This window comes from Dreissena polymorpha, chromosome 9, assembly GCF_020536995.1.
Source record: "Dreissena polymorpha isolate Duluth1 chromosome 9, UMN_Dpol_1.0, whole genome shotgun sequence".
NCBI lineage: Eukaryota > Metazoa > Mollusca > Bivalvia > Myida > Dreissenidae > Dreissena > Dreissena polymorpha.
Window position 1 is genome coordinate 53,755,688 of NC_068363.1, and position 23,484 is coordinate 53,779,171.

Sequence of the window (23,484 nt, forward strand, 5' to 3'; positions counted from 1 at the left end):
AATAATGATAGACCTAAGTGCTGCGTTTGACACTATTGATATTCCTATTCTTATTCAAATTCTCTTAAATGAGTTTGGAATCCAAAGTACCCCATTAAAATGGATTGAGTCATACCTGACTAACAGAACAATGAAAGTTTTGATAGAACAATCTTCATCAGACACCGAGCCTTTGAGATTCGGCGTCCCCCAAGGCTTAATACATTAGTCAATATGGTGGCCTAATTCTTGTTAAATTAATCAAAAATACAATGTTCATGGTATTGTTGAAAACACATTGAGAATCTATTATTGACATACCATAATTATATCGCTGACTATCTTCATTTAACATATTTCTGGTCTAAAGAAAATTCCAGGTCATCTAGTTGACGGATAGCGTCTATATTATATAACGATTATTTTACTGGCCGCGAACTCAGATAAGCACATAAGGTAGTCGTGAAGACGCAGCGATGGCCTGTAAATAAACTCTGATATTCACACACACTGGCCGCGAACTGACCCTGATACCTCGCGAGTTAGTTTAAACCTATTTATTTTAGCTCGATTGCATCGAAAGCCTAAGGCTTATATAAACGCTCTCGAGTCCGTTTCCTGGGCCTAGAACCAGTACTTGGTGTCTTTGGGGAAGATCTAAAGAACGCTCCCACGGTGGGGATCGAACCCGTGACCTCCCGGTCGCTAGGCGGACACCATATCCATTACACCACAGCGACCTGAAATGCGAGTTGAAATACCTCGCGAGTTGAAATGCAATGCATTAAAGTGAGGCCACGCTTCCACTGCTCTTTATACTTTTACATGTTAACATGTTGACAGGAATATGGAAGTAAGTACTAAATATGAGAACAAAGCATTTAAGTATAAACGCTCTTGCGCTGGCAATCCTCTGAAAATAAAAGGTGCACGCACAAACTGTATTGATGTCGAGAGTTGAGTGTAAAACTGTTCTATCTATTAAGCCTTTTCATTAGAGATAAAATTGTTTCATGCAGTAAAACAGTGTTACAAAGACGCGGATATGTTTCCAATGTTCTGGTGGTATACTCAAATCAGCCAATGGAATAAATCAAGTGTATTAATTCGTGTCTAGCCGCGGGAAATTTTATTGGACACTTACACGGGTCAGGTAAGGCCAAATGTGACGTTAAACAGCTATCCCAAAAAATCAATCATTTGTAAATCAATATTTACTTCCGAGTTATTTATGATGCTAGGCGTTTATACAAATTTAGACAACACACCTATGTGAAAACTGCCGAAAAATCAACACTTACCTTTTTTATAATGTATCCTGCCATTTATCAACCGTGTATTGAATGTATTATTAACATTAATCCATTTACTCCGCTTGACAACTTCTCACAAGTCTACTGCACCATTTTGGAAAACCAAAATATCATTTCGAGGGCCTTTGTCGAAATCGCAGTCACACCAAATATAATTCAATGCTTGAAATGTAATGCTTGAAATGATTTATTTATAATTACTTATTCAACGCAGTTTTATTGTTGTTTTCATTGGAACTGCAGATTTAAATAAGTGTTATTAGCCCTAATCTATTTTGACTTTCAAAATGACGTTTTTCTCAACAACAACTTTTGAGCAACAAACCCCGAAAGCGCTGCAAACGTCATATAAATGTGACAATAATGAGTGGTCTCGTTATAAAAAGTATCAATCTGTTATTACTTTTATAGCGATAATATGTGGTCACCGTAACAAAGGTTTTACACCGTCAAGATTTATACAGCCAAAATATGTGGTCTCCATAAGCCAGGTTTCATACTTTCAAAACATAAAACAATGTTTGGTCTCACTCGGGTTTCGTATCAACCGAGATAACCAGATTGTTGGGTTTTACTGATGCAAACTACTAACACTCAAGCTACAGAACACTTGCACAGCCAGTAGGTCCTAGCCACTTTTGACCTTGTATGTTAAGTATAGGAAAACGATACTTTAGCAACCAAGAAAAACAAAACCCAATATCGAAGGAAAGATGTGTCAATTTGGTTTCGAAATCGTTTTAAACGCACGTGAACAAATACAAGTGATGAACTTTGTGTATGATATGAAAAAAACCCCCAAAACCCGACGCTTTGCATGTGTGTATAGATTAATGGTCAAACATTTGTAATTTTATTTAAAGATAGAATTGCACATATTTTGATATGCTTTTGCGTATTACACGGGATACCAATTTACAGTGGTTTCAATATAGAATTGTACATAGAATCATAAGAACAAACTCCTTCTTATTAAACATCAGTTATGCAAACTGTACCTTTTGTGAAACTAAATATGAATATGTCCAACCTATTTTAGAGGAATGTAAGCATGCACATTAGTTAATAAAAGAGCTGTTTTCTGGATGTATTCAATTTTTGAATTTTCTCTACGTGCCATCCTTTATACTGGGAAATGCAAATACAAATGGGCCTTTAAATTAAATAACTGTTTTGATCAAAATGTTTATATATAATTATCAAATAAACAAAACTAGAGCAACTGTTATAGCTGCAAAATCTTACCTATCCTTGCACTGTAATGCACTAAACGAAATTGATTACTGTAGTAATTCCAAAGAATGGGAACTAATGATGCCTTTTTCCAGTAGCTGTGATATGGGACTATAGAATTATTGTTGTGTCTTTAAAATCATATTGTAGTGTTAAAGCTATTGTTTACAAAATGTATATAATGTGTTGCTATATGAATATATTGTTTGTACACTAAGTACGGTGTGGAATGGGATGCTCTCGACCAACACACCCTTTGACGAGGAAAATAAAGTATATTGAACGGAAAAAAAACTTCTTAATTTATTTAGGTTCAATCAAACATTATAATCGATCGATCAGGCCATTTCTGCTTTAGTTCTCTCGAAATAGCCGGCAAAGTGATGGGTGATAAGTTGGTTTCTTTTCCTAGTTTCTTATTCAAATAAGTTATAAGGAACTGTTCCTTATTCCTTATTCACGCGTAACATAATGCAAACATTACTGAAGTAAATCAAAACAAAATAACTCGAATAAATTTATTTTGTATATTACGTTAAATATTCATGTTTCTTCTTCGCGCTTGCATAGGATTTCTTGTTTAAACCGAAACGATATTTTCTAATTCGAATACTTACTTTACATCAACAAAACATAAAGCATATACTATTATTGTACATGTATGTGATTAAAAAATCAATCTTGTACATTTAAACATGTTTGTTTTCATTTATAATCCAATTGCTTATTCGAGGCTGAATAAGGAAAAAGGAACCAGTTTCTTATTCCTTAATCAAGCCGAATAAGGAAATGGCATTTTCTTACTTAAACATCAATGAAATTGATCCAAAATTTACCACATATAAATGAACATAATATTTATATATTGGCTGTATTTGTAAAATTCTAATTGCAATACATGTCTACTATGTTTTAAATGATGATTATCCAGTTCCTTATTCAGTGTGAATTAGGAATAAGGACCTGATTCCTTATTCCTTATTCAAATCGAATAAGGAACTGGAATTTTCTTTCTATAAATAATAAGTTAAAATGAACCAACGAGACGAATAACTCAACGAAAAATATTGTTATTGTATGTCGGGTGTTACAAATATTAATTGCAGTAAATTTTTACTTTGTTTTATTTAATAATAGCATAGTTCCTTATTTGGTTTGAATAAGGAAATCGAATAAGGAACTGGAATTTTCATACTAAACAATATAATGAAATGAAACATAGGGACCAATAAATCAATGAAAATCATTGTAAAAGTAGGTTGGGTATCAAACAAATAATAATTGCAGAAATCTCTATTAAGTTTCATTTAATTTAATAATAACATAGTTCCTTATTCGGATTGAAAAAGGAATAGGGAACTGGTTCCTTATTCCTTATTCAAATCGAATAAGGAACTGGCATTTTCCTACTCAACAAACTATTAAAATGAACCAAAGAGACCAATACATCAATGAAAATCATTTTTAATGTAGGTTTGGTATAAAAACATTATTTGAAGTACATCTCTAATAAGGTTCATTTAATGATAACATAGTACCTTATTCGTATTGAAAGAGGAATAAGGAACTGGTTGACGCATTAAAATCGCTTTGCATACTTAATCTATAACATAATAATCATATCCTCTTGTAACTGTTAAGGTATAAGAACGGAATGGGATACCTAAATCATGACTGGTAATCAGCTATCGAAAAGTCTTCTCTAGAAGTTAGGGTCAGAAAAATCTTCAAGAACTGGATCAGACATATCAATTAAAAAATCTTAAATTAAAAATAGCCAATAATAACGAATATATAGCTGTGCTATTCTAGAATGATCCGAATTTAAATATCCGAAATTATGGCCTCTGAATAAGGAATTGGCGTGAAGTTATTCCTTATTCAGAAGCCTGTATTTCGGACAATCACTTTCGGATATGTTATATTTAAGATGAAGTGTGGGGTATTTAAGCATGGTTATGTTATATGGACGTATTCTGTCGCATTTCTTTTTATATCCTATGTCACTATACATGCACGCTGAAAACAAGTATTATGAAGCGGATAATTAGGAAATGGTATTGCATTTCTCAAACATATATTAAAATTAACCAAATGATATAAAATGTCGATGAAAATCATGGGTTATGTAGGTTCGAAGTTAAAAATATTTATTGCAATATATTTATACCAAGTATCATTTAATAAAATCACAGTTCCTTATTCAGCGCGAATAAGGAATAAGGAACTGGTTCCTTATTCCTTATTCAAATTGAATAAGGAACTGGCTTTTTCATACTAAACAAACTGTTAAAATGAACCAAAGAGACCAAACAATCAATGAAAATCATTGTAAATTTAGGTTGGGTATCAAAAACATTAATTACAGTACATCTCTACTATGTTTCATTTAATGATAACCTTGTTCCTTTTTCGGATTGAAAAAGGAATAAGGAACTGGTTCCTTATTCCTTATTCAAATCGAATAAGGAACTGGCATTTTCATGCAAAACAAACTATTAAAACAAACCAAAGAGACCAAAACATCAATGAAAATCATTGTAAATTTAGGTTAGGTATCAAAAACATTATCGGATTGAAAAAGGAATAAGGAACTGATTCCTTATTCCTTATTAAAATCGAATAAGGAACTGGCATTTTCATACAAAACAATCTATTAAAATAAACCAAAGAGACCAAAACATAAATGAAAATCATTGTAAATTTAGGTTGGGTATTAAAAACATTTTATTGCAGTTCATCTCTACTATGTTTCATTTAATGATAACCTAGTTCCTTATTCGGATTGAAAAAGGAATAAGGAACTGGTTCCTTATTCCTTATTCAAATCGGATAAGGAACTGGCATGTTCATACTGAATAAACTATTAAAATGAACCAATTTGAAAGAGACCAATAAATCAATAAAAATAATTGTAAATTCAGATTGGGTATCAGAATCATTAATTGCAGTACATCTCTACTATGTTTCATTTAATGATACAAAATATTCAAATCGAATAAGGAGCTGGCATTTTCATACTTAACAAACTATTAAAATGAACCAAAGAGACCAATAAATCAATAACAATCGAAGTTAAAATATTTAATGCAATATGTTTCTACCTATTATTATTTAATAATAACACAGTTACTTATTCAGTACGAAAAAGGAAAAAGGAACTGGCTCCTTATTCCTTATTAAAATCGAATAAGGAACTGGCTTTTTCATACCAAACAAACTATTAAAATGAACCAAAGAGACCAATAAATCAATGAAAATCGATGGGTGATAAGTTGGTTCCTTTTTCTTAGATCCTTATCCCTTATTCGAATAAGGAATAAGGAACTGTTCCTTATTCCTTGTTCACGCGTAACATATTTGTTATAGGGGTTTACATAACAATAACGCAAACATTTCTCAAGTAAATCAAAACAAAAAAACTCGAATACACTTACATGTACCTTATGTATTACGTTACTTATTGATGTTTCTTATTCGCGTTTGCATATGATTTCGTGTTTAAACCGAACCGATATCTTCTAAATCGAATACTAACTTCACAACAACACAACCTAAAGCATATACTATTATTGTACATGTATGTGATGAAAAAAATCAAACTTGTACAATTAAAAATGTTTGTTTTTATGTGTAATCGTAGTATCACAAAATATAACGACAACAATAGAACTCTCCAAATAATTCAATCGTTTCGCGTTTCAACGCTTTAAAATTTTCAGGGTTTTAAATCGTCAAAAGATGCATATAATGGTTATTTTAGAGCATGGTAAATGTTCAGTATTACTGTTTCCTCTATCATAACTACAACGAAAATTTGCGAATCTTAAACATTTTTGTAATTTCGTAAATTTACAAAAGGTGAAAGGGCCCCTAAAAGTAATTAATGAATTGGCACAATGCAGACGAACCAAACAACCACGGATCGCATACTGAAGTCGTTTCAGTAGGTTACACACTAGTTGTTATAGAGGGCAGCATCTGCATATGTACTAATACAACACTTTGCCATTGAAAAAGATGAATTATGAAAACAACATTCGACAAAAATATGACAAAATGTTCTCGTGGAAGACGAGTGTCATCAAAGTATTATCAGCGCGCATCACGTCCATTTTAAGAAAACGTTTAACATTGACCTATCATGAGGAAGTTATCAATGCGGATACATGCTTTTAAAGAAGGCAGTCGATAAACGTTATATATCTTGCCACGACAGATAACATTCTTTTAATCATACGCTGCACAGGTACTCGTGTAGACATAATTGAAGTGTTTGATTCAGTGTGACTAGCTTAAATATACGTATGTCACCCAAAGTTGTTTTAATTTCATTTCACTTACATTATATCAGGTTTTCATTTAATAGAAATTGCACATGTAATATTGATGAACATAGGTCAATATTACTCGTTTTACAAAGATGAAAAATTGTGAAAAATAAAAAATGAAAGTTGGTGTGGTATCCGCATTTAACACGCGTAGAGAATAAAACATGTGTTTAATGCTATAGTAACAAGGGCTGTTTGTAAAATATACATGCATCCCATATGGGCTGTCAGTTGTAGCGATAGCCATTGTGTGAATAGGTTTTTTGGCACTGTGACCATGACCTTTGATCTAGTGACCTGAAAGTCAATAGGGGTGATTTGCGAGTCATGATCAATGTACCTATGAAGTTTCGTGATCCTAGGCGTAACCATTCTTGAGTTATCATCCGGAAACCATTTTACTGTGTCAAGTCACCGTGACCGTGACCTTTGACCTAGTGACCTGAAAGTCAATAGGGGTCATCTGCGAGTCATGATCAATGTACCTATGAAGTTTCATGATCCTAGGCGTAAGCGTTCTTGAGTTATCATCCGGAAACCATTTTTCTAAGTTGAATCACCGTGACCTTGACCTTTGATCTAGTGACCTGAAAATCAATAGGGGTCATCTGCAAGTCATGGTCAATGTACCTATGAAGTTTCATGATCCTAGGCATAAGCGTTCTTGAGTTATCATCCAGAAATCATTTTTCTATTTCGGGTCACCGTGACCTTGACCTTTCACCTAGTGACCTGAAAATCAATAGGGATCATATGCGAGTCATGATCAATGTACCTATGAAGTTTCATGATCCTAGGCATAAGCGTTCTTGAGTTATCATCCGGAAACCATTTTACTATTACGGGTCACCGTGACCTTGACCTTTGACATAGTGACCTGAAAATCAATAGGGGTCATTTGCGAGTCAAATTCAATGTACCTATGAAGTTTCATGATCCTAGGCCTAAGCGTTCTTGAGTTATCATCCGGAAACCATCTGGTGGACGGACGGACATACGGACGGACCTACATGTGCAAAACAATATTGAAGTTCGTTATAACTGCGAAAACGTTATCTTTATTTGCGTTTTGCTCTATTATGTTGCTCTCGTACTGTAGTGTTACCCCTTTCATATTTATAAGAACAATAGTAAAACCCTTTATTTTATTATACAAAGGTATAAGGATGTAACACTTCAATGCCCTTCAAAGCGTGTTTTACAAGGGATTTCTTCAGAGTAATCAAAATGGAGATTATCAGAAAAATTGTCATAGATTAAAAACATAATGTATATGATAAGTTTAAACAAGTGGAATAACATTTTCTGATTCAGAAAATGTTTACATTATTGATTCATTAATGGATATAGATCATCCGAAGTCGGCAAACATATTACGCGTTTTAAACTATTTTCTCCGATAATTTGGAAATAAATGTATGTTACTAAGTAAGCGTTTATAATTCACTCATAAATATAACAGCATGCGTGGCGCAGAGGTGCAATTCCTTTCTTTATTATGCCACTTGTGCACATTTACATTGGGGACGCTGACATGATATTTTAAAGTGTTATCGGATACCCCATCCGATAACGCTTCTGAACTCCGCCAATCAATACAATGTGTTTAACTCCTCCCATATTTGACGTCATCACTCAAATTTGTAGCTTTCTATGTTTGTTTAGTCCAACCCATTCTGAGAACTACTTTTTGTAGGTGTTGTTTGTTCCTTATGTCGTTTAAAATGTAAACAAACTAAGCGATTCATATTTTATTCAACAAAATATAAAACAAAAAAATATTTTTTAACACAAACCTAATCATTTTTAAAGAATATACACAAAGGTAAATATTAACACAATGAGCATTAAACAATTGAAAAAATAATAAAAACAAAAACGAATTTGTTCCTCTACCATTCATTTGCTGCACAAACACAAATAGAAACAGTAATGATAACAATTAACTTCACACAAATAGACTTAACATGTTATAAATATCAAAATAACATGACAGATTTGATCAAAAGAATAATAACGCCAAATATTCCCTGTATATTTTGTCTAGCATTATATAAAAAATGTAACTTATACTTAACAAATGCAAATGTTTTCCTAGCAAGGCAAACATGTGAATATCAAACACAATGAATTAATATTGACAAAGTAAAATACTTTATACGTAATTAGGATGCTTTGTAAAAAACTTTCATTCTTATAATACATGAGCATTTTAATTTTAAAGTTTCAAAATTGCACATAAAAAAATTGTTCTGCCCCAACATATTTAACCAGCCACCTCAAAAATATCAATATATGTACTATATATTACATATAAATATTTGTTTGTATATGTCCCTGCTTTAACCAAACAGGAAATTTGTTTTGTTTGCACTGATAGTCAACCTGAAAATTAAATAAAGAAACATTTATAAAAACATCATAAAACACCAATTGCACAACTGCTTTAATAACTAAAATTCTATAAAGATCAATAAATTATTATTAGAGTATTCATTTGAATTTAGATCTATAACATTTAAAGATAAAACAATAAAATATAAATAAATAAAAAACTACTCTCAAAGACGAATTCGTCGAAAAAGATTTACCTTTCCAAGAAATCAATAACATGGTATGATGTGGAACTGTGCCGGAATGCAGAGAGAGAAGATATTGAATAGTTTGAGAGGCAGAGAAAGACTCAGACCGGTGCAGCTGACCCTGCTAGAACGGAGCCGCCAACAATTTGGGCGAATGATCATGACTCATCGAAATGTGTGGTCGCAACTTTCTGCCATTAAAATAAAAAACAATTATAATAAAATACAGCAAATCCAACATGTGATGAAATATAACAAATAATTAAGAATTATTTTAAACGTAGAATATTTTTATTATATACTCAGGGCTTTTTTCCATAAAGTATAGCAAATGTCAATTTTTGCACAAATTTGAAATGTACGCGTTGCAAATGTTTACAATGTAAACAAGTTTGCAACTCATTTGTTCAAAATATTGAACTGAACAATCAAGACTCATTTTTTCACAAATATAAACAGTGCCCAAGTATTTTTTTTACAATTTTGAATAAACGATACTTGAACAGAACGCAATTCATTTTTCACAAGTGTGCACAATTCGCGACATAGTTTTTGAACAGCCAGGACTTATCTGTTTTAAATTTGAACAGTGCACGACTATTGTTTTCACAATGTTGATTACTGTGCGACTCATTTTACCACTTTTGAACAGCAACACAATGAGGGATCCAAGGTTGCTTCACAAAGATAAACTAGCATAGAAACTATATCCGAAAAACAGCCTCATGGCTTATTAAAGCAAAATTCTACAGTCAACAAGCACACATATCAATAACATTAGGACCACTGGCACGGATTGTTGGTTTATCAGCATGAGAAAGGATGTCAAACAATAGCACTAATAATGAAACATTTGTATGTGTACATGTATAACAAAAAAACTTACCAACAACTTAGCCAGGAAACATTATGGTGAAACAGCTGTGGGATTCAGGATGCTCTCCCACTGATAGTATGCATATCAGTGATAAACAGAACGTTCAAAGCATCATTAACCTAAGCAATATATATCGCCGACTCCAAACACAAAAATATGTTAATTTATGTTATCAGTCACACGAATTTCAACAGCAGTTAATCCATTATGCCACCCAAAAATATCAAAACACGATGCAAAAGCATCTTCGTTTCTTCTTACACCCAGCTTGCAATGTCGCTGAATATTGCTCAAATTCAGCTTCATTTGGAAGTTCCAGTAGTTGCAATACTAGAAGTTCCAGAAACTCAAAATTCAAAAGCAGTCGCGTTCCTCACCCACCTTGACTTCGCACGTGAAGGCCTGTTTTTCCGCGAAAACGTTAACATCCCACATCTAAACGTGTACTACGGATATAGTACGTGCGAACTATTTATTATGTGTAAAGATGCTTAGACGCTAGCGGATGTAATCAGGCCGCTTCTCATTTGCATATTTTACTACCGTACATCGATACAATTTAGCGGTTGTTTGTGTTTTGTTATCTTGTTTATATTTTCTTATGTGCTTTTATAGTGGCATAGTAAATAGAATATATGGTTTAGGACTTTTGATATCATGTGATATCAGACTCGTCCGAAATGGCGTGTTGAAAGGCTCGGCAAGCCGCGTCTTCTCCTCAGCCATATCAGCCATGTCAGTGCTAATATTTGCATACTAAAAAACTGTCATAATGGCAATACATGTTTACCATTTAAAGTATTGATTATACGTCTAATTTATGCGAGTCGAAATGCAAAATTTACAGTATTGCTCAGTTGTCAATGGCTCACGTTTACATAAACAGTAATGCAATAATTTCATAAATAAAAACATATTACTTGATACAGGTAGTGAAATTTTCCATATAGGGATACATTATGCAAGTCACACTTTTCTCATGTAACGTTAGAAACTAAATTGCAGAAGACATTCATATCCTTTAAAATTTTTCACTGGATTGCAAAATACAGATTTGCTGCGATAATGGTGGGTATTTGATTATTCATTTTACAATTTTACATTAAAAATGTAATGATAAGGAATGTAAGATTAAGAGGAACACTATGTCCTAACATAAACGATGGTGCATATATAAAGTCAGTGAATACCTAAAACCCTTCGAACAGTTCTGAAATAAAAATAATTAACATGTTTACATGCCCAAAAATGTATTCAATTGTCTCCGGCTGAATGAGCATTCTGCAGATGCTATAAAGTTGATTGTATTCAAAAAATGTTTGAATCAATAATTCGGTGAATAATTTAAAACTGAAACCATTGATGAATTTTTGGTTATAGAAAATGGCATTCCGAAAATATGGTTCCAGTCCTTTAATTCAATTGTGTCATAGATGCTCGTTAATTTTGACATACATGTAGGTAAAGTGTCGTTTGTTTGCTGAGTACCTTTTTGATATTTTGAAATGGATATCACTTGTAGGGGAACGAACGGCTTAAGAAAGTCAAGATTTTTTAAATATGTAATCGTATTTAGAGCGTGAGATTTCTCGAACAAACCATATTTTTTCAAGTACTTAGTTACAACATTAGCAATACCTATATAATGCAAGTGGTTTGGATATAAATTATATTGTTTACACAGATCTTCATAGCCAAACACTTCTAATCCTTCTTGGGGTTTTATCAAATCAAATATCAAATGTACACCATTTTCAAACCATTTTTTAGGAAAAACACTTTTATTTCCAATCATTATATCTGGATTATAAAATATTGGGGTTTGATATATGAACTGTATATTTAATGATTCCGATTTGCGGAAATCGACAAATGATTTTTGTTTTTTTCTAAAAAGAACTGTCTGTTTTATGTATTAGGTTTTCCGGATATTGAACACCACAACTGAAGTGTGTTTAGGTATCTATTGTCGTTATTAAAATATTTATCTCTTTACTATTTCCCGTGATGAACCTTCGTATCAAGGAACATTTTAGATCAATTATAAAAGAAAAGATAGCGATCATATTAAGGCCCCCTTCAGATTTTTCCTTAATAAATATATATTTTTGTTAATTTTCAATCTTTTTTCAAACAGCTGAGGGAATCTCAGATAACGACCCGCACTGCGTTACTGCTGAGATACCATCCGTATTTTGAACATTAAACCATTTGCTTATGTCAGGACCAAAATTAAATAATATTTTCCGTGGTGTATTGCAAAACGTCATAAATCAGTTAAGTATTTTCACCTATGAACCAGCCTTATATAAAACCAGTTTGGTCATTATCAGTGACATTGTCCATATATTTTAAATATATTAGCAACACTTCCAGAATCAATTTTATGAGTGGTTAACAAGGATTTGGACGCCAGTTTTTCTTAGAAATTGTCTTGGTTTATCACCCTTCGGTATGCAATAAATTAATCCCTGACGTTGAGTTATAGACAGAAGTCCCGCTATCAAAAGCGTGATTTGACGATCTACAACTGTAAATAGTTTTTACAAATCAATAGTAAAACCTGAACACCCAGGGCTTATGTTGTTCGCCATGATTTTTAAGACATAAGATGCTTCAAGAGTGTTTAAGTGTTAATGGCCCTTCTAATTGTTTCGACTCTTCGTAAGATAGTTTCGGCATGTCAACATCCTCTATGAAACTATTAAAATCAGCATCACTATTGGTACTGTTGGTGTTTTGAAATAGTTTTTTTAATAAAACGATTTCATTCAGGATATCAACCTGCTTACATCAAGCAAGTCCGTGATCAGTTGTTAAGCTAGTGATAGTTTTTATTGTAAAGTTATATTTTTCAAGGTTTCAAACAAAGTTTTGATGATTTTTCTCCAAATTGAATCCATTCGGCTCGCGATCTTATTATTGCTCCTTTTAATTTCTCTTCTTTGATATTTGGAAGTTCGTTTTTAAATTAAGCAATAATTTGAACGTTATTCTGTGTAAACGATTACTCGTATTGTTTGATTTCTACTTGTATTTGTTGTACGCGATTGTTACGGGTTTTAGTTTTATACGAACAATACGATATAGCTTTACCTCTTATTTCCATTAAAACAGTATTTAAAAAAAGTTAGTTGTTTATTAAAAACTGTATTTCTGTGTTAGGTATTGTATCAATATTATCCTTTCTGTATACAGGTAACATATAGTGTTTTGTTATTTCGTTTATTGCATCATTTATTGTGTTTATGTCACTGAGACACGTATTATTATGTTTTAACAAATCCTCTCCGTGTTCAAAATCATTAAATGTTTATGTCAAAATGACAATGGAATTTTCAGATTTGTAATCGGGCATAATATCAACGTTGTGAACAAACGGTAACAACGATACTAGATAAAAATCGAGCCGGGCTTGAATTGGATTTTTCCCCATGTATCGTCTAGAATTGGGATATAATATCCTAAAAGGATTAGTAAGAACACGATCACCCATATGTTTTAATATACAATCTCTGGCATTTTTACTATTTATTGCTTTATAATTATGACAATCTACATTCGGGTCTAGAACAAAATTAAAGTGGCCGCAAATTAAGTAGGAGTCATTTCGTATTTTATCAAAAATATTGGTATACAATTAGGGACTGTCAGAGTTCGGTCCGTATATAGATGTGAGTGTAAGCCTTGTTTTACCAATATACAAATCAAAAATAATATAGCTGCCGAATTCGTCACCTTGTACGGAAAGTTTTTATAATCGACAATATAATTGCTAGACCGCAAATTAGAAGAGCCATAACATAAGAAGCATTATGATCCCCATTCGGAGTAAATAGATTGTATTTGATCGTTAATACAGTGAGTATCTTGAATGCAGTAAATATCACATTTGGTTTCTTTCAGATATTGGATCACCTATAATCGTTTCTTTTTTCCCTGGATGCTTCTGCAGTTGACCGATACAATGTAAGGCTCCCTCATAGATAAGAAGTAAAAATAGCATAAAATAGCATAATAAAAAGTAGCAAATGCATCCATAGTATCAACACAGAAGTACGGAACGGAAAAAGTACAAATTAATCTGAGACAAAACAACGATAAAAGCATAAACATATAATAAAAAAGTTTATAGTATTTTTGACAGAAAAAAGGAAACGAGTAAAAATAGCATATACAAATATATTATAAAAATTGCATAATCGCATCCCGCAGGGTGTCCAGATAAAACTCAAGCCCCACTGGTGAGAATTGCACCCCATCCGGGAGGAAAAAAACCGGGGTGTTTGCATCAATGTCTACAGTGATACTGGTGCTGCGGCTTGCCAATTGCACACACACTCGGCCAAACCTGTTTACACGTCGACGTTTTGACGTAATAATCTTCCTGGGGAGGGAAAAGCGCCAATTTATGCGGACAATTATGCCCACCAAGATTATTGCTGTGTCTATGAAAGCTGTCCTTAAATATTTAATTTCTCTCTTTATATTATTTCGTACCTTTGTACATGCGTCCGTGCATAGATCACTAAGTCTTCCGCACAGGTGCAATACCAATACCTTTGGCGGTGTGAAAGGTAACAAATTGGCTTCGATTGACCTCCGTAATGTTGACAATGTCAAGCCGCCAATTCCCCACTATACGATGCTTGTGGGCAGCCGCAGGTTTTCAATCTCCCGTTCTTGAGCTCTTGCTCCTACCCGCTGAGGAGTACTGTTCCCAAGACCCCATACCTCTGTCAATAACAAATAACATTTTAGGTGTGCACAATCCAATGGTCAATTGTTAATGCATATTACTATACGTTATATGTAAGGTCTCACAGTGAAATTGCATAAAACTATATAAGCATATATACCCGAATACAATTCTGCTTACGTGTCGATTATATTACTATATAATCGTAATGTTGTAGCCCAATTTAGCAAATATAGGTTTATTACTTTATTACAGTCTCATCAGCATATATATACAATCACAACATACAAAAAAAAAGTATAATAATAAAATGCTGCCACACGGAAGTATCGAGTTATAAGAGACAAGAATATTATATCAACATAAGAATCATAATACACTTATAGTGAAATGAAAGGGAGCCAACCCCTGCATTCAAATTACAGAAACTGTAACATGCACTACATAGTTACCTCTTTGCTTTTAATACCGGTTTTGACAGCTCGCTTGGATGGATCATAAGTGACGTCACAGTTGTTAGCTGCTGTTCCCTAGATAAATCTTAAGGGTTATTGCCTAATGTGCTTTTTTATGTGTCTGATGTCCATCTCCCAAGTTATTCGATGACTTCGGGAGGAACTCTTTTCTTGACAGATCCGTTGCACGCCCAATTCTAAAGCTATGTGTTTTGAATAAAGCGTTGCCGAATTCAGTGCGGCCGAGGAATTTTGCTAGTACCGCGTTAACCTGCTGTCTGGTAACTGGCATACCCCCATATGACAAAATGCTGCAGGACCTACCGATGACATTGCCAGATAGTCGCGCATTCTCTGGACAGAACATATTGATTCTTCCGATTTTGGAATTTTAGTGTGACAGCCGCGTTGTGCTGAAGCGTTCCTGACTTGGCGATGCGGATTAAGATGTATGACTGGTCTAACGACAATTCAACGTCTGACGTTCTGATTTGGTTTTACATTTCTGGGCGTTTTGGTAATACCAACTCGCTTATACGAAATAGCCCAAAATAAGCGAGGGAAAATATTGCAGCAAATAGAGTTGCCATCGTACGAGTTATAGCATACGTTTGGCAATTGCTGTATTACTTTGAAGTGGATTTCGGATGTGATCGGGCGTCTTCTGTCCTTGTTTATACCAATTGATCGCGAATAGACTTCTTTAACCTTACATTGCATAAATTCTTCGAAAACAATTTGTGGCCTTGTACTTGTTGCCAATAGTTAATTTCTGCGAAGTAAGTTTTGATCATGCGGGTCGCTAAGCCTTTCTCGAAACAGTATGCTATGAACCATAAGTAAACTTGTTCAGGTACTAGTTGCATTTGAGATATATGGTAAAGATCGCAAAATGCATTAAAGGAATTCACACCGGTTTCGTACGCTGCGCTAATGTTTTGTGATATCGAATTTCGCATTAAAGAGATTGCTCTGTCTTGGAGATGTTCCAGAGGTTCCTTGTCTGCTTCCGGCGCCAAGTTTCTGAATTTTGCCATCTTTTCCTTCTTTGTTAAGACTGTTGCCGTCTGGGCTTACCGACCTCGGCCTCTTCTGCATCCTTGTCTTTCGTCGCACGCCTCTACCTCTAATGCTGACTAAGATTCAATGCGATTTTATGAAAAGCTTAACAAGTTTGACTGATCAGAATGTCGTCTCGACGGTAAAGGAAGTAGCATTCCAGAAAATGTAACGTGTGCAAATTCGGAGAACCTCGGCGTTAGCAATCTGTTAGCGTCACTTGATACGAGGAAGTAAACAACCTTACCCGCTTTGTATCCAAAAATAAATGGAAATCATTCCTTATATGAATAATTTATTTTAAAGATGAATAAGCTCGTATCATTTCCCATGTATGTATGCGAGTTGTATGTTTAATTGGAATGTGTAAATAAAGAAATACGGATGATATAACATATATATGTATCTCGTCAAGTCACTAAAACAAAGCTATAAATAAATGGTGTGCATTGCATATATGAGAATTGCTACCAAATGGCTCATATTGAGAGTTAAACTGGTTACAAAAGATACGAAGGAAATGTATACTCAGCGAGATACATGTATATATGATCGCGTTTAATTGCAAACAAGTAATTTGTGTGTTCATTCGTTTCTGCTATAATCAGAAGCTATAGTCAGGTTTAAATGCACGAGTTTTGAAAACATACCACAAAAGCAAAAAAAAAAAGATATTTAACCTAACAGCTTGGAAGATGTGCATAGCATTGTGTTTCATCAAGAAACAAAATACATATGAGTGTTTTGCTAAAATACGTTGTTATTTTTTAATCCATTAAAATGTGGTTTTGAATAAAATTGTCCTGACATATATTTCATTATAACCATAAATTGCTATCAAAAACAATTTTCCCCGAAAATAAGGCAGCGCTTATTATTTGTTTAGTCCTTAGTTTATCCGAAAGTAGTCCCGGACCAAATCCAAACATTTCTTTTTTAATTCTATTCTCATTTAGAATTGTTAAAGCCATGAACGCTTAATTCTTTAGAACATTACCTTAAATGTGTTTGAAACTATGACACTAAGAAGGTCCCCAAAAGTATTACGCTGCAATGTTATATGTTTTGTAAAATTAACGCACGGTAAAACCAAGGCCGACAAATTTAAAACACGCACTTGATGTAAATATAAACACGGTGCTGTTGTCGAATTTACGTTTTGCATTTTACATGCTGCTACTAATTAACACGGTCTTAAATTAAATTGGGTGTATTTATATAATTACATTACATTTCTTGAATTTCCTTACTAGTATATACAATTTAAAAGAAATGCTACTTTTCTGAGAAAGACGTACAGAAAATATGTCCTTAACTAGTACGAACATCACTTCTGGTAATATGGCGAGAAGTTTGTTTAGCTTTTCGAGCACGCTAAATGCGATTTTTAGTGGCTTACTCAGTGATTTAGGAATGGTATATTAAGCCTGAGAGAAACTAAAGATATAAAAGCGTTCACGTTAAAGTTTTCCAGCTGCTGATATTAACTATTGTTATTCAAAACGTAATAAACATGCATGCACTTTTCAAGCTTAAGTACAAAAGGACTTTGAAAACCGTTTTTCAGGTGTTGATCCATGTGAAACTCGTGATTATCAGACTCATGACTGGTTAATCAATTTTGCCAAGTATACTTCTCGCTAACGATAACGCTTCACTCATTGTACTCCTCGTAGTATGTTCAATACATCGACACCAATTAAAAATACTAAAAAGAGGGACTTATCGTCACCAGAATATTTAATGGAATACAAAAAGAATAAATTTAACCTATCCCAAAAACCCTACGACACGAATACTCGGAACATAGCAATGGCAACGAATATATCTCTGGACCAGGACGCTATTGAAGCAATCGCCGCTGTGCTACAAGACAACGAAGGTAATGCTTCAGACTTCAATTCAAACTATAGTCGAGGAAGTGATTTCTGGTCTGCAATTCAAAGTTTGGAAACTTTAAGATTAAAACAGCAGCCTTAACGCCTTTAACGAAATCCTAAGAAAACAAATACGCGACCTCGAACTCCGCTCCGACGCAGCTGAGCAGTACCACAAACGAAATTGTTTGCGGATTTCCGGCATACCAGAAGCCGACAGTGAAAACGACTTGGTACTTGGAGTTTGCGAGGCCCTCCAAACAACCATTAATGTTGCGGACATCGATAGAAGCCACCGTCTTGGTAGACCAAGGCAAAATGGTTCAAGAGATAATCTGGTGAAATTCTCAACATACAGAGCTAGGCAGAAACTTTACAATAACCGCTCTAGACTGAAAGTCATAAGTGACAAGTTTAAAGGGGCTTAAATCAATGAACAGCATACAACAATCCGTTCAAAAATCTTGTTCGAATCTCGCTAGCTGGTAAAAGCAGGAAGTCTCATTGGGGCATGGTCTTCAGATAGAAACATTCTCATCAAAACTAAACACGAAGACGGCACTTGCGCATTGTTTGCCAACAGGACTTAAAGCCATATCGCTAGACGACGCTTTCTAATTTGGACAGTGTAGACTTATGTAACGGCACAATACTTGCTCATGAACATACAGTCGTTATGTTTATGATTTGTATGCGCTTTACATCAACAATGAGTGTGTTATTTTTGTCGCACCACAACCAAGGAATACAATGTAACTATAATATATATATATATATATATATATATATATATATATATATATATATATATATATATATATATATATATATATATATATATATAGTGACAGCAGTAGAGAGAGCTATATCTTTTTAAGCACTCGTTTTCATCAATTCTCAAAATAAAGTAGTATATTATTATACTTACTCTTAAACTTGTTTTCATGCTCAATGTTTATTGTTTGGAATGTTTACAATGAACAAATACGCTGTTTACTGAAAAAGACCATTACCCCCACACAATGATGACCTGTGTGGACATGCCCGTTGATTTTACCAGGCAGCATGTTGGACGTATGTGTGATTTTATTTGTCTGTCATAATTTCTTTGTTTTCAGCTCATGTCCTATCTCTGATTTTTATTGGAGTCTCCTATGACAGGTCGAACAATATCGTCGTCTTTAACTTCCGCCTTGGCTCTCACTCTTACACGCGCATATACACACCTCCCACACACATACAAGGACCAACACACTTCCTTACTTAATCACACACGCACGCACGCCATACACAGGTACACAAGCACATATTAGCACACTACTTAAATCCGTAGGTTGCCCTAGTTTTTGGCTTTTGTACTACAGCTGCCACGATGCGGGTCTAATATCAAAAGGACCAACACATTGCACAAGATAAACGGCACTTTTTTTTATAAAACATGTCCAATAATCCATATGCCTTCACAGTGCCTCAACTAAACTTGACCCTACGCTATCTAACTTGTATTAGAACGTTTAATACCAAACTTTAGACACATCCCCAAATCCTAATAGCCGCACACTCTTACTTTAATCGCGACATGCGAGCCATGCCTCTTCGCTTCTCTCTTCTGTTTTCCTGTGTTCTGTTTTTGCCCTCCTACACTATATTTCTTGGAGCAACTCATGGAGTCTTGTACCATTTCGAATACTTATCAACAATGCCGATGGTGTTGGTATTGTTTCTCCTTCCTAACGTCAGTGACTTTTTCAGCCCAGGAATGGCATGATGTCTAGCAAGTGATGTTTTTGCACGAGAAACATACGACTCGAATATAAATGGTGTCTTGTAATTTCTTTGTTTCGCACAATGGTCCTCTGTCATGTTGAGATTTCTTAATTCGGTTGTGCTGTCGCCTTCATGCCCCAACTTATCTTATTATGTGGTGACATCCACATTAATACCGGGCCTTTTTCCTCACAGAAGCCAGAGTCTGTTTTAACACCAACTACCTCTTCTTTTCAATCAGTTGATTTAAGTAATCATTTGTCCTTCATGCACAACAAGGTCCAACTTATCATCAAGAAATTATACATTTTACACACCTAATTTAAGGATTTTGACATTTTATCGTTCTCAAAAACAAAACGTCCAAAAACACAAGATTTTCACCAATGTTCATCTTCCTGTAAGAAAAGATCGGACCGGAAACAGCCACGGTGGTGTCCTAGTCAACATTAAAAATAGTAATTTATCTTTAAAAAAGACACACTGGCCTCGACATTTATGGTACTGAATCAATCTGGATCGAAATTGGTACCTTTTCTTAACATACCCTGTTCGGTGTGTTTTACAGACCCCCAGATACATCGGCACAACATACACTCAGTTATAGACAACAACATGCATCATGCTGTTGACACGGGAATCAATTACATTGTTATAACAGGGCCCGTATTCACCAACCAATTCTTAGACTTAAGAATAAAGAATAGACTTAGAACCAAGAAAACTGTGTTTAATGTTTGAATATATACAGGCCTACACTGGTGATTATTTCATTAACAAAATGTTATATATGAAGAATAATATAGAAAGAGATGTTTACTTCAGAAATTGACTCATAATTAAAGAAATTCTTGAATATTCTAATGCAAAGGATTTTCTTTATTCTTAGACGTAAGTCTAAGAATTGTTTGGTGAATACGGGCACCGATGACTTTAATATCAACTTCCAGGACACTAACAACAGACTCAAACAGCTATGCAACCAATGCGGCCTCTACCAAACCATTAATTGCCCTGCACATTACACTGAGCGTTCCTCTTCAACAATTGACATAATACTTACCCATTATTCACTCATCGGGGGTGGGAGACCCCTGTCTTGATCATTAGATATCACTGCTCCATCTATGGTCTTCTTAACTTAAAAGAGGCACATAAATGCACATTTAAGCGGTATATATTGCTTTTCGATTAGCGCAACTACGAAACGCTTTGCGAAATTATGGCTAACATAGACTGGGACTCAATAAATTATAACGACCTTAATATCTATTCCAAAATCTTAACCGAGTACATAATATCTATGGCGAATTATCATATTACGAAAAGACTAATAACAATTCGCCCGATTGCACCACCCTTGATAACAACACACGTAAAATCTCTGATTCGGTGTCGACGACGGTTGTTTCGCAAAGTCAAACAAGCAACCCTTGAACGCGGCTGGGGTAAATTCAGAACTATGCGAAACCAAGTTGTTGCCGAAATTAGACGCGCAAAACTTAATCACCAAGATACGTTGCTGAAAAGCTGCAATCAACGCCAAATTCTAGATCATGATGGTCATGTTTAAAAAACTGTATTCGACAAAATGCTACTTCATCTATATCCTCACTTATCGATTAATATTCAATAATTGAAGACGACACACAAGGCTACTGTCCTCAATAACTTCTTCACTGAACAAACGCTCTTTGACGAATCAGAAGCATCTAACCTAAGCCACTACACTTATCATGTGCGATATCTCGTGGTTACTCCAACTGAGGTCGACTTAGTGCTTACTAAGGCTTACCCTTTAACAAAGTTTCTGGCACATATTCAGTTAAAAATCGCATCGTGAGATAGTTTAAATACTTTCTAACGCACCTTTGTATTCCCAGAACCATGGAAAGAAGCTTTTCTCACTCTAATATTTAAATCAGAAGACTCATCTAACCCAGCCAACTATCGTCCTATCTCCCTATTAAGCACACTTGGAAACGTATTTGAAAGAATTGTATTCAAACATACATTTAACTTCCTTTCCCCCCCCCCTCCCTGACAATTTGGATTTGGTCCTGGTGACTCAACAATAAACCAGCTAACGTATCTTTATAACTTCTTTAGCGAAACTATAGACTGTGGAAAAGAGGTTAGAGCTATATTCTGCAATATCAGCAAAGCATTTAAGCGTGTATGGCATAAGGGATTGTTGTTCAAGCTTACCTATATAGGCATAAGAGGCAGTCTTTTATCTTGGTGCAATCTTACCTTACAAACCGCAAACAAAACGTTGTTCTTCCAAACGCAGAATCCAATTGGTCTCATATCAACGCTGGAGTACCACAGGGCGGCTCAATTTTAGGGCCTCTTCTTTTTTTTTAAATCTTTATTAATGATATTGTTCTAGATATTAAAGCAAACAACAGGTTATTTGCCGACGACACTATCCATTATGTTGTAGTCGACAATCCAGTCCACGCTGCAGCTACGCTTAACTCCGATCTCGAACGAATCAACAAATGGGCTAAAACATGACTTGTCATTTTCAATCCTTATAACAGAGAGTCAATGATAATAAGTCATTTACGACAACTGCTCATTACACGACCAAGAAATGTTAGAAAACGTCCAAATTGAGGCTGCACGAATAGTCATAGGTGCCACGAAATTAGTCTCAATTCAAAAGCTTTTGGAAGAAGTCGGATGGGAAACCATAAGTAATCGTAGAGCTAAACATAAACTTATTCTTCTTTTACAAAATGAATAATAACCTAACCACAACTTATCTTTCTGACTTATGTCCACCCATGAACCAACGACCGCTATAAACGCTTCGATAAGACGCCGACGCCTTCGGTACCAATTTTCTCATAAACTTCATGTGCTCCGCAGCTCCCTTCTAACTCTTGCTCCAACCTCGTTCTTCCACTCTTAGTCCGCATCCATTTTTCTATCTATTCCCTTCCCTATCTCTTCCTGCAAGTACTTTCCACCACAACCACTCGACATTAACATCTTTATCAATTGAAGTCCTTCTCGCCTAATGGATCGTTTTTCTTCATGCTCGTAGAACGACTTACACTAAGCTTAGGATAGCTTCCATGTCAATCCACATATTACTGTGAATATTTTCATGTATATACATAAATATGTTTAAACCAAATAGCACGAACAACCAAGTAACATTTGCCGATATTGCTTCCGTTAAATAACAAGCAAATTTAAAATTAACAATGACCTATCGCAATGTCTGAATGTGATAAATCCTTCAACTATTTGTTAAGACCATAGTACACAATTGTTTAGTGATTAACTATTTAATAATCA

The 23,484-nt window shown here is 34.5% G+C and overlaps 1 long non-coding RNA gene across 1 annotated transcript; it reads right to left on the reverse strand.

The window, feature by feature from the left end:
- Window positions 1-14,418: 14,418 nt before the first annotated feature.
- LOC127845846 (uncharacterized) lies at window positions 14,419-23,455 on the reverse strand. The gene is made up of 3 exons (XR_008033425.1): window positions 22,426-23,455; window positions 21,236-21,312; window positions 14,419-15,051 (listed from the first exon to the last, which is right to left on the reverse strand). It is a non-coding gene; the product is annotated as an uncharacterized LOC127845846 (long non-coding RNA).
- Window positions 23,456-23,484: the final 29 nt, after the last annotated feature.